Source organism: Hyla sarda, chromosome 6, assembly GCF_029499605.1.
Source record: "Hyla sarda isolate aHylSar1 chromosome 6, aHylSar1.hap1, whole genome shotgun sequence".
Classification (NCBI taxonomy): Eukaryota; Metazoa; Chordata; class Amphibia; order Anura; family Hylidae; genus Hyla; species Hyla sarda.
This window is the reverse complement of record NC_079194.1, coordinates 117037125-117048019: the sequence shown is the minus strand read 5'-3', so window position 1 is coordinate 117048019 and position 10895 is coordinate 117037125. Positions and strand designations below refer to the sequence as shown.

Below are 10895 nucleotides of genomic sequence, written 5' to 3'. Positions count from 1 at the left end.
CTGACCACAGTGCTCTCTGCTGACACCTCTGTCCATGTCAGGAACTGTGCAGAGCAAGAGCGAATCCCCATAGCAAACCTATGCTGCTCTGGACAGTTCCTGACATAGACAGAGATGTCAGCAGAGAGCACTGTGGTCAGGCAAAAAAGAACTTCCTCTGTAGTATACAGCAGCTGATCAACACTGGAAGGATTAAGATTTTTATATAGAAGTAATTTACAAATCTGCAGAAACAAAGAGATAGTATGCACTCACCACTGGTAAGCTGCTGCGGGCTCCGAGTCCGGGATCACCACGGCATGAATGGAGACGATATGGAGCACTCTGAGCGCCCCTTATCGTCTCCATTCATGCCGTGGTGATCCCGGACTCGGAGCCCTCAGCAGCTTACCAGCGGTGAGTGCATACTATCTCTTTGTTTCTGCATATATTGATACTTTACCTAGTGTGTGCACCCCGCAGGTGCTGCGTATATATTGAAGTGAGTCCGGACGCTCCCAACAGTTACCTCGCGGTATTGTATGTTTACCTTCCACCTTTATTTGGTTTGCTATCTGGTGTGCTCTCTCCTTCTTGGATTTTCTAATTTACAAATCTGTTGAACTTTCTGACACCAGTTGATTTACAAAAAAAATTAATAATTCCGCCGGAGTACCCCTTTAACTACTTTTTTGTATACAGCAAACTTAAATGTTCTTTAACAAAAACTGTGAAACAGAGACAAAAATGCAGTGTGAACCCAGCTTTTTATAGAAGCAAATATGCCCATAAAAATGGGCTTGGGCATAATTGGCTTATACCACAGTTTCTCCAAGCTGGATAATGCATGAATGTGTATGGGGAAAATTTACATATGGGTGAAAAGACGCTGTTGTGTCACCTTAGGCTGTTTTATGACTTTACAGCATATTATAAGGGCGATTAGGTTTATTTGTTGCTGCAGGATTAGAAATATAATCACCCTTATAATATGCTGTAAAGTCATAAAAAGATATATTGATCTTCAATGAGATGAACCGACGTCTCTCAGCAAGTAGCACTGTCAGCAACGTCTCAGCAAAAGGATGGGCCATGCCAGCAAACGCCCACTGACACTTCAGAGCGGTGTCTTGTTGCCATGGATTCAACAGCGTATATCAGTGGTCTTCAACCTGCGGACCTCCAGATGTTGCAAAACTACAACTCCCAGCATGCCCGGACAGCCAACGGCTGTCCGGGCATGCTGGGAGTTGTAGTTTTGCAACATCTGGAGGTCCGCAGGTTGAAGACCACTGGCATATTTGATAAGGCTGAACGGGGGAGATTCATCAAAACCTGTGTAGAAGAAGAGTGGTGCAGTTGCCCATAGCAACCAATCAGATTGCTTCTTTGATTTATAAAGAGAGCTGTAAAAAATGAAAGAAGTGATCTGATTGGTTGCTAAGGACAACCTCCCCACTCTTCCTCTACATAGGTTTTGATAAATCTCCCTCATTATGTTTATTTATGGCTTGATGAACCTTTGGGTTGTGGGATTGTAATGGTTTTTCTGTTGTGACTCTGACCTTTCCCCTTTTTAAATTGCCTTTTTTTTTTATGTGAATGTATGTACCGCTGCATGTGCGCATTTTCTCTATACATCTTATCTGATTTGATGAGGAGTTTTAACCATGAAATGTCATTTTTATTACAAATGAAAGATTAGTTATACATTACACCATTTTCATTTTATGATAAAGGTCCATTTCATGTTTCTCGCTGTGTTGTAATAGATTTCATTCTAGAACAGAAATACACATACAATGGAAATGATGGCACATTTTGAGGTAATGATTTAATTACAGATCACCGAGAGATATGGATGAAGCCGAAATTGATCTCAGACCAGGCTCTTCTCAGTTAGGGTGCGTTCACACTACGGAATCTCCGCTCGCTGAATTCCGTGAGCGGAGATTCCGCCTGGCGGCCGCCGCTGTGGGTGCTTGGGTGCTAGGGCCGCGGGGCACTGAGCCGTCACCATTGATGGCTATGCAGTGCTCGCGGAATCCGCGCAAAGAATGAACATGTTCTTTCTTTGCGCTGAACAATTTCAGCGGCGGAATTGTCCGTCGCGGAAATTCCGCAGTGTGAACGGTTCTTTCGGAGACCCATTCACACTAATGTTAAGTTCACACCGCGGAATTCCGCTCGCGGAGTTCCGCTCGTGGAATTCCGCGGGAATTCCGTTGTGTGAACGCACCCTCAGGCTGCATTCACACCTTGTTTTCACTCTACGGGTGCCGGATCCGGCTGGGGGAGGGGAAAACCGGGCGCTCCCGTACCCCAGCCGGACCAGCGCTGAAATCCATTTACTTTAATGAGCCGACCGGAGTCCAACGGTGACTCCGGTCGGCTCATTTTTGTCCCGTATGCGGTTTCCTGACCGGACCTAAAACCATAGTATACTACGGTTTTAGGTCCGGTCACAAAACAGGACTCTCAAAGAAACGAGTGTACAAAATGTTGGTTAAAGTGTCTAAATGATAATGATAAAAGGGATGAAAAATCATGGTCCCCAGGATGACTTTTATTCGTTGTCCCCAACATCACTCTCAACATGATTTATATTCCCCAGAAAGCATTCTTTTTTATCATATTCCTGTTCCCCAGTATGTTTCCTTTTAAAAAACATTCTCGCAAGAGTTGTCTTTGATTGGATAAGATATATATGATTGGATAAGATATATATATATATATATATATATATATATATATATATATATATGTCTGCTATAGAGCCTCTATAGATTTTATTGGGAGATAATCAGTCACCAAAAAAAAGATGGGGGTTGGTATTCTCTAAGGGGGTTGGTCTTTTCGGAAGGTTTTATTGTGCTATAATACTGTTTACTATGTACAATAATATAACTGCTATAAACAATATACATTGGTCAATAATGGTAAATGTTACATTAACAAAATAACATTAATGCTTATGAAGAAATATAAAATCCCATCCCTTCCCCAATATCGCGCCACACCCCTACCCCTTAATTCCCTGGTTGAACTTGATGGACATATGTCTTTTTTCGACCGTACTAACTATGTAACTATGTAACATTATTATTGAGTATACACAGGGGTGATACTGTATAGACCAGTGCTCTCCAACCTGCGGACCTCCAGATTTTGCAAAACTACAACTCCCAGCATGCTCGGACAGCCGTTGGCTGTCCGGGCATGCTGGGAGTTGTAGTTTTGCAACATCTGGAGGTCCGCAGATTGAAAACCACTGGTATAGACGCTTTTCCATGAGGAAATAATGAGGGAAACCTTTATTCCAGTGTTATCGAAAAATATTGCACAGGAACTAGAACAAACCTGGTGGTTGCAAACCAATCCTGACATACAGCTCTTGTCAAGCCGTTGGAAGACGTCACTGATCAGACAAAGTAATACACAGTTACAAACAATTGCAGCTTTGTCCCTTGCAAGGACAATTGTTCCTTTTCCAAGTTCCCGTCAAGGGCACAGAATGGTTATGTGTGTCCTTCTGCCCGTTGTCCCTTTCCAGTGCCAAAGAGAGATGGAACCAATGCCAAAGATCAGTCACTTGTGTCCAGCTCTCCAGACAACTGTTAATCAGCCGACGCAGAAAGAGATTGTAAATAAGATGCGAGATGGTATAAAGCTGCATACTTTACTTACGTGTAACACTTAAAGAATTCCTGCCACTGCCAGTATGTCTGCTATTGGCACATATCAGTGTCTGTGTTGCTTTTCCACTTTGTGGAGCAAGAAATTACAGAGAGAGGTCACTATATTCCAACCCTTCCTCCATGTCTTAAAGGGAAACGCTACCTATAAGGATAACCTTGTTGTATCTTTTATTTCAGGTTGATGCTTTTACATGGTGATGTTATTATTGCCCTCTGCTCCTGCATTCTGTGGTAGATTTCCACTATAAGGTAGATGGTGCCAAATTATTGTATGCACTGAACTATCACACATATAATGTACATAGAGGAAGATACATTCATTGGGCTGCTGTATGCAAATCAACACCAATGACATTGAGGGGAAGTTACCGATGCTGAAATGTGTTTGGATTGCTCAAAAATTGTGACAATTCTATGTCAGATGTGCTCTTTAGGGTACTTTGTTGTGCTCTTCAAAAGCTACTCAATAGTGAACGCTTCCCCCCCTTAAAAATAGGTGTGTCACACACACTGGCCACTAAATACAGTGACCCCTCGACCTACGATGTCCCCGACATATGATAATTTCAACATGCGATGGCCTCTCAAAGGCAGCATCAACATACGATGCTTATTTATGTCGGGGCCATCGCATAAACGGCTATCCGGCAGCGCAGACTGCTTCAGCTGGCACCGGATAGCCGTTTACGATGCCCCGTGAGCTCCGGTGATGGTCACTCACCTGTCCTCGGGGCTCCGGCGCGTCCTCTTCGGGATCCTCTGCATCGTCAGTGCTCTCCATCGCGTCGCACGCCATCCCGTCATCCAATAGGAGCGGCGTGCGTAGCGACGTGATAGTGCGGTTGCCGGGGAAGCAGAGGCCTTGCCGGAGCATCGGGGGCACCTCGGGGACGCGGCGACAGCGATGGACGGCGACATCCCGGCCAGCGGTGACGGTCCGGAGCGGCGGGGACAGGTGAGTACAGCTTTCTCTGACAGTGGTCTACAACCTGCGGACCTCCAGATGTTGCAAAACTACAACACCCAGCATGCCCGGACAGCCAACGGCTGTCCGGACATGCTGGGTGTTGTAGTTTTGCAACATCTGGAGGTCCGCAGGTTGAAGACCACTGTCCTATACTTTACATTGCACGGATCCCTCAACATACGATGGTTTCAACAAACGATGGTCCATTTGGAACGGATTACCATCGTATGTTGAGGGACCACTGTATAGTACTGGTACACATATGGCACCTAAATATTATCAATATTATCAAGCCCCTGCCACTGTGCCCATTGAATATAGCTGTGCCACACACTGTGCCCATAAAAAGACATGCCACACACTTGATATAATGGTGGTGCACACATGGGCATAGTTATAGCTAGAACAGCCATAGCACCTTCAATGGGGTCCAGAGATTGAGGCCGTCACTCAGGGGCAAGCTTTTGTTATAGGAAATAATACATTTTTATCTAGCACTACCATGTCCTTTAGGGTGATATTATACATACCTTTATTAATGCTACTTATGCTGTTGTCTCCATTTCCTGGCATTAGGTGGTGGTCAATACTGTGCCCCTTTTAATACTGCCACACACTGTTTCACCTGTATGCAAAAGTGCCACACACTGGGCCCCAATATATAATAGTTCTACACAGTGTCCTTGAAAATAATAATCTGTCTGCCTATCTATTATTGGGCCCCACTCCAGACTGACAAATTCATTCAGATCCCGATGAGACCAAAAGACTCCCTTGTTTATACAGTAATCTCTATAGCCCTTCCCCCCTCCCTAGACTGTTACTAAGGAAACCCCGCCCCCCCTTCCTGATGTATAGTGTTGAGCGGCATAGGCTATATTCGAATTCGCGAATATTCACGAATATATGGACGAATATTCGTCATATTCGCGAATATTCGCATATTCGTAATGTCCTCGTTTTATTTTCGCATATGCGAATATTCGTGTGTGCGAAAATTAACATATGCGAAAATTTGCATATACAAAAATTAACATAAGCTAAAATTCGCACACCAGTCTCACACAGTAGTATTAGAGCCTTCTTACACCACATAAGCTGGAAGCAGAGAGGGATGATCACTGTGATGTGTACTGTGAAAAAAAATAAATAAAAAATAACGAATATTCGTAATTACGAATTTATAGCGCTATATTCGCGAATATCGCATATTCGCGAATAAAATTCGAATTGCGAATATTCGCGAGCAACACTACTGATGTACTGGCCTGTCTCCTGGTAGCGCCTTCATGCTCTGGACACTACGCTGACAGACACAGCAAACCTTCTTGCCACAGCTTGCATTGATGTGCCATCCTGGATGAGCTGCACTACCTGAGCCACTTGTGTGGGTTATAGACTCCGCCTCATGCTACCACTAGAGTGAAAGCACCGCCAGCATTCAAAAGTGACCAAAACATCAGCCAGGAAGCATAGGAACTGAGAAGTGGTCTGTGGTCACCACCTGCAGAACCACTCCTTTATTGGGGGTGTCTTGCTAATTACCTATAATTTCCACCTGTTGTCTGTTCCATTTGCACAAAATGTTAATAAAGATCATTCAACACCTTTTCTAATAAAAGTAAGAATCACCCCCCTTTTCCCATAAAAAAAAAACTGTGTAAATAAAAATAAACATTGGCGTACGTGCAAAAAAATTCCAAAGTCCAAAATTGGGCATTTTTGGACACTTTTGGACACTTTTCAATAAAAACTTCATATCACGGCGCAAAAAATGAGCCCTCATACCGGCCTGTATTCAGAAAAATAAAATATATTACAGGGGTCAGAAGATGACAATTTTAAGCGTATAAATTTTCCTGCATGTACCGTAGTTATGATTTTTTTTTTTTAGAAGTAATACAAAATCAAACCTATATAAGTAGGGTATCATTTTACCATACGACCTACAGAATAAAGATAAGGTGTCATTGTTACCGAAAAATGTACTACGTAGAAAAGGAAATGTAATTATTTTCTTCAATTTTGTCCCACAATGAATTTTTTCTCCGCTTTGCCGTGGATATTTTAGTAAAATGACTAATGTCACTGCAAAGTAGAATTGGTGGCGCAAAAATAAGCCAGAATATGGAATTTTAGGTGCGAAATTGAACGCGTTATGATTTTTAAAGGTGATGAGGAAAAAATGAAAATGCAAAAACGATAAAACCCTGCGTCCTTAAGGGGTTAAGTGTTCCCTTTATTTTTTTGAGCAGTGAATATGTAACTTATCATCTATAAATTCTCACATATATTTGTTGTGCTTAACCCGATAACGAGTCCGACCATGGACGTCTATGCTCGTCCAATGGCCATTAACATGGAATGACGCGGGCTCCCGACTAGAGCCCGCGTCATACCAGCCGGCCCCCAGCTGATTCCTGTAGCTGGGGGCCAGCGTTAATAGCCGACATGCGTCTGTCATCGGTGTCAAAGTTGACATCGGTGTCTAAAGGTGCCTGTATGGTCCAGTAGGGTGGATCGCCCCCTGCAGCGTGATCGCGCGCGGGGGGGGGGGGGGGGGTTCCACTGCTGAAGTAGCATGAGGGCTTACCTCTCCTGCTGCAGCGGCTCCGGTGCTCAGAATGATACAGTCTGGCAGGACATCGCTTTAACACTCGAGGAGCACAGAGTACACAGATCAATGGGATTGTATGTAATCCAATTGATCTGTATGAGGAATCAAATGATTCCTCCCTAAGTGGACTAAAAGTGTAAAAAAAAAAGAAAGTTTAAAAAAGGTTTAAAAACACACACATTAAAGGGGTACTCCCATGGAAAACTTTTTTTTTTTTAAATCAACTGGTGCCGGAAAGTTAAACAGATTTGTAAATTACTTCTATTAAAAAAATCTTAATCTTTCCAGTACTTTTTAGGGTCTGTATACTACAGAGGAAATGGTTTTCTTTTTGGAACACAGAGCTCTCTGCTGACATCACGAGCACAGTGCTCTCTGCTGACATCTCTGTCCATTTTAGGAACTGTCCAGAGCAGCATATGTTTGCTATGGGGATTTTCTACTAATCTGGACAGTTCTTAAAATGGACAGAGATGTCAGCAGAGAGCACTGTGGTCATGATGTCAGCAGAGAGCTCTGTGTTCCAAAAAGAAAACATTTCCTCTGTAGTATTCAGCAGCTAATAAGTACTGGAAGGATTAAGATTTTTTTAATAGAAGTAATTTACAAATCTGTTTAATTTTCTGCCACCAGTTGATTTAGAAAAAAAAAAAGTTTTCAATGGGAGTACCCCTTTAACCCCTTCCTTCTTAAAAGTATAAATCACCCCCCTTTTCCCAAATTCCATATAAAAAATATATAACCATAATAAAAATAAACATATATGGTATCGCCAATGTGCGTAAATGTCCGAACTATAAAAATATATAATAAATTAAACCGCACGATCAATGGCGTATGTGCAAAAAAATTGCATAAAAATTGCAAAGTCCAAAATTGCATATTTTTGGTCACTTTTCATTCCATAAAAAAAGGAATAAAAGGCGATCAAAAAGTCAGATCAAAACAAAAATGATACTGATTAAAACTTCAGATCACGGCGCAAAAAATTAGCCTCATACCAGCCCGTACGCGGAAAAATAAAAAAAAGTTATAGGGGTCAGAAGAGGACAATTTTAAATGTATTAATTTTCCTGCATGTAGTTATGATTTTTTCTAAAAGTACAACAAAATCAAACCTATATAAGTAGGGTATCATTTTAAACATATAGACCTACAGAATAATGATAAGGTGTTATTTTTACCGAAAAATTTACGGCGTAGAAACGGAAGCCCCCAAATTGACAAAAGTGTGTTTTTTCTTCAATTTTGTCGCACAATTTTTTTTTTCCCATTTCGCCATAGATTTTTGGGTAAAATGACTGATGGCATTACAAAGTAGAATTGGTGACGCAAAAAATAAGCCATCATATGTATTTGTGGGTGCAAAATTGAAAGGGTTATGATTTTTAAAAGGTAAGGAGGAAAAAACGAAAGTGTAAAAACAGAAAAATGCTTGGTCCTTTAAGGGGTTAATTATATAAAGCAGTGTTTCCCAACCAGTGTGCCTCCAGCTGTTGCAAAACTACAACTCCCAGCATGCCCGGACAGCCATAGGCTGTCCGGGCATGCTGGGAGTTGTAGTTTTGCAACAGCTGGAAGCACACTGGTTGGGAAGCACTGATATAAAGTGTGAACAAAAGTTATTTATATGTCTTTATAAAATAGAGCAAAAATAAGTTTAAAGAATAAGTTTTTTTTTTTTAATATACAATCAAAGGGGGAAGAAAAAAAAAAAAAGCACAGCAACCCCTTTTGCCGAAACCCGGGATCGAACCAGGGACCTTTAGATCTTCAGTCTAACGCTCTCCCAACTGAGCTATTTCGGCTGCCATGTTCAACTTGCAGTCCATACTTCTATCTAGAAGAACAGTCGTACAGGAAGGCTGCTGTGCATTATCAAATATTACACTTTGGCATTTTTTAGATTCATTAATATCATACAGTGAATCCCCATGTAAAAGTTAATCATAGTATTAATATGGAAGCTGAGTAAAGTTTAATTTGTAAAGAAGTGATAGAATATGATGCATGGAAAATGTTTAGATGTCTTTTTGTACAGTGTAAAGGATATTACAGCATCCTGTCAATAGAAAATATAAATGTCTTCAATAACTTACAGCTATTTAAACAATCTTACAAAGAATACCGTCTACTACAGTTTGTCTCTATGGAAACAAACAACACCATGCACACTACCGTGGGTTTATAGATCAGAAGACATAATTTCACATTTAAAGGTAACTATGTCTCTGTGGCGCAATCGGTTAGCGCGTTCGGCTGTTAACCGAAAGGTTGGTGGTTCGAGCCCACCCAGGGACGTAGACATTTTAGTTAATTATTTTTTTTTTAGTTTGTTAATATTTCACTGTATTGTAATGAAATCATATTTTATATGTTTTTATTGCATATTTTTTTTAGTTTGTTAATATTTCACTGGTTCCAGTATAAAAAACTAAATTGTAACAAAGAGGTTGAAGGTGGAAACCTCATTTTGTTTACATATAACTTCTGTACCTTAACCTTACTCAGATTCATATGATGAAAAAGATCAATTTAGTAAACATACCAATATTATGATAACTTATATGATTAATTTTTAAACGTATACTGTATGATACATTTGTCAGATATATTTGGCAAAATAGCCGCATGGTGGTGCTGTGGACACATTAATAGACTAGTGATCAGCTTAAATAGACTAATGATCTGACAGATTCACTTTTGAACCACATAGAATTTGCATTATTGTCTTAATAATTTAGACATCTCTAATTATGAAAATAAATAAATTAAAACCCTGCTGTACTTTGAGAAGAAATAGTTGACAGGCTGTTTTAGGCGATGTAGTCTATTACAGACACAAGGCATGGAGCGATACATAGGACACCCATCAAATTTTGTGTATGGGCTCAGATCTAACAGTCTGACACCCATTAAGTATCATTCTAATTAAAAAGGGGTATCAGAGAAATGTGTTTTTTTTTTTCCAGATGCCAACTATTTTATCAGATGCCACCTCTAAACCTAAGGCTCCTTTCACGCTAGTGATTTCTCCGTTATTGAAGTTCCGTCACGATTTTCGGCAAAAACCTGTCGTTACAAATTTTGTAACTGCCCGTTTGCACCCGTATATGCAGTAATTTTTCCGCCACGATGTCCCGTCACTGTATAACGTCCGTAATGAATTACGGGCATATACGGGTGCAAACGGGCAGTTACAAAACCCCATAGGCTGCAATGCGATTTAGTCTCGGCCGTCAGGGGTTTTGTAACGCCAGGTTTTTGCCGAAAATCGTGACGGAACATGCAACGGAACTTCAATAACGGAGAAATCACTAGTGTGAAAGGAGCCTTAGAAGTGCTGTGCAGTGGGAACCAAGCTCTATTAGAGCTGGGGAGTGAGGGGAAAAAGTAATTTTTCGATGTAAAATAAATACATGGCTGGACATATTTATCCCCTTAATGACTTTGGACATAAATGTACGTCCTGGTGCGGTGATACTTAATGCACAAAGATGTACATTTGCGTCCAAACTGTTTTGGATCTCCCGACAGGGTTATCGGGTGAAGATGACAGCTGTTTTATAACAGCAGCCATCTTCACACAACGTCTAGGGGGGACTTAAAGGGGTACTCTGGCACTAAGACATCT

The 10895-nt window shown here is 41.1% G+C and overlaps 2 non-coding genes across 2 annotated transcripts; one reads left to right on the top strand and one right to left on the bottom strand.

The window, feature by feature from the left end:
- Positions 1-8996: 8996 nt before the first annotated feature.
- On the bottom strand, positions 8997-9069 carry TRNAF-GAA (transfer RNA phenylalanine (anticodon GAA)). The gene has a single exon. It is a non-coding gene; the product is annotated as a tRNA-Phe (tRNA).
- A 419-nt stretch (positions 9070-9488) lies between these two features.
- On the top strand, positions 9489-9562 carry TRNAN-GUU (transfer RNA asparagine (anticodon GUU)). The gene has a single exon. It is a non-coding gene; the product is annotated as a tRNA-Asn (tRNA).
- The last annotated feature ends 1333 nt before the right edge of the window (positions 9563-10895 follow it).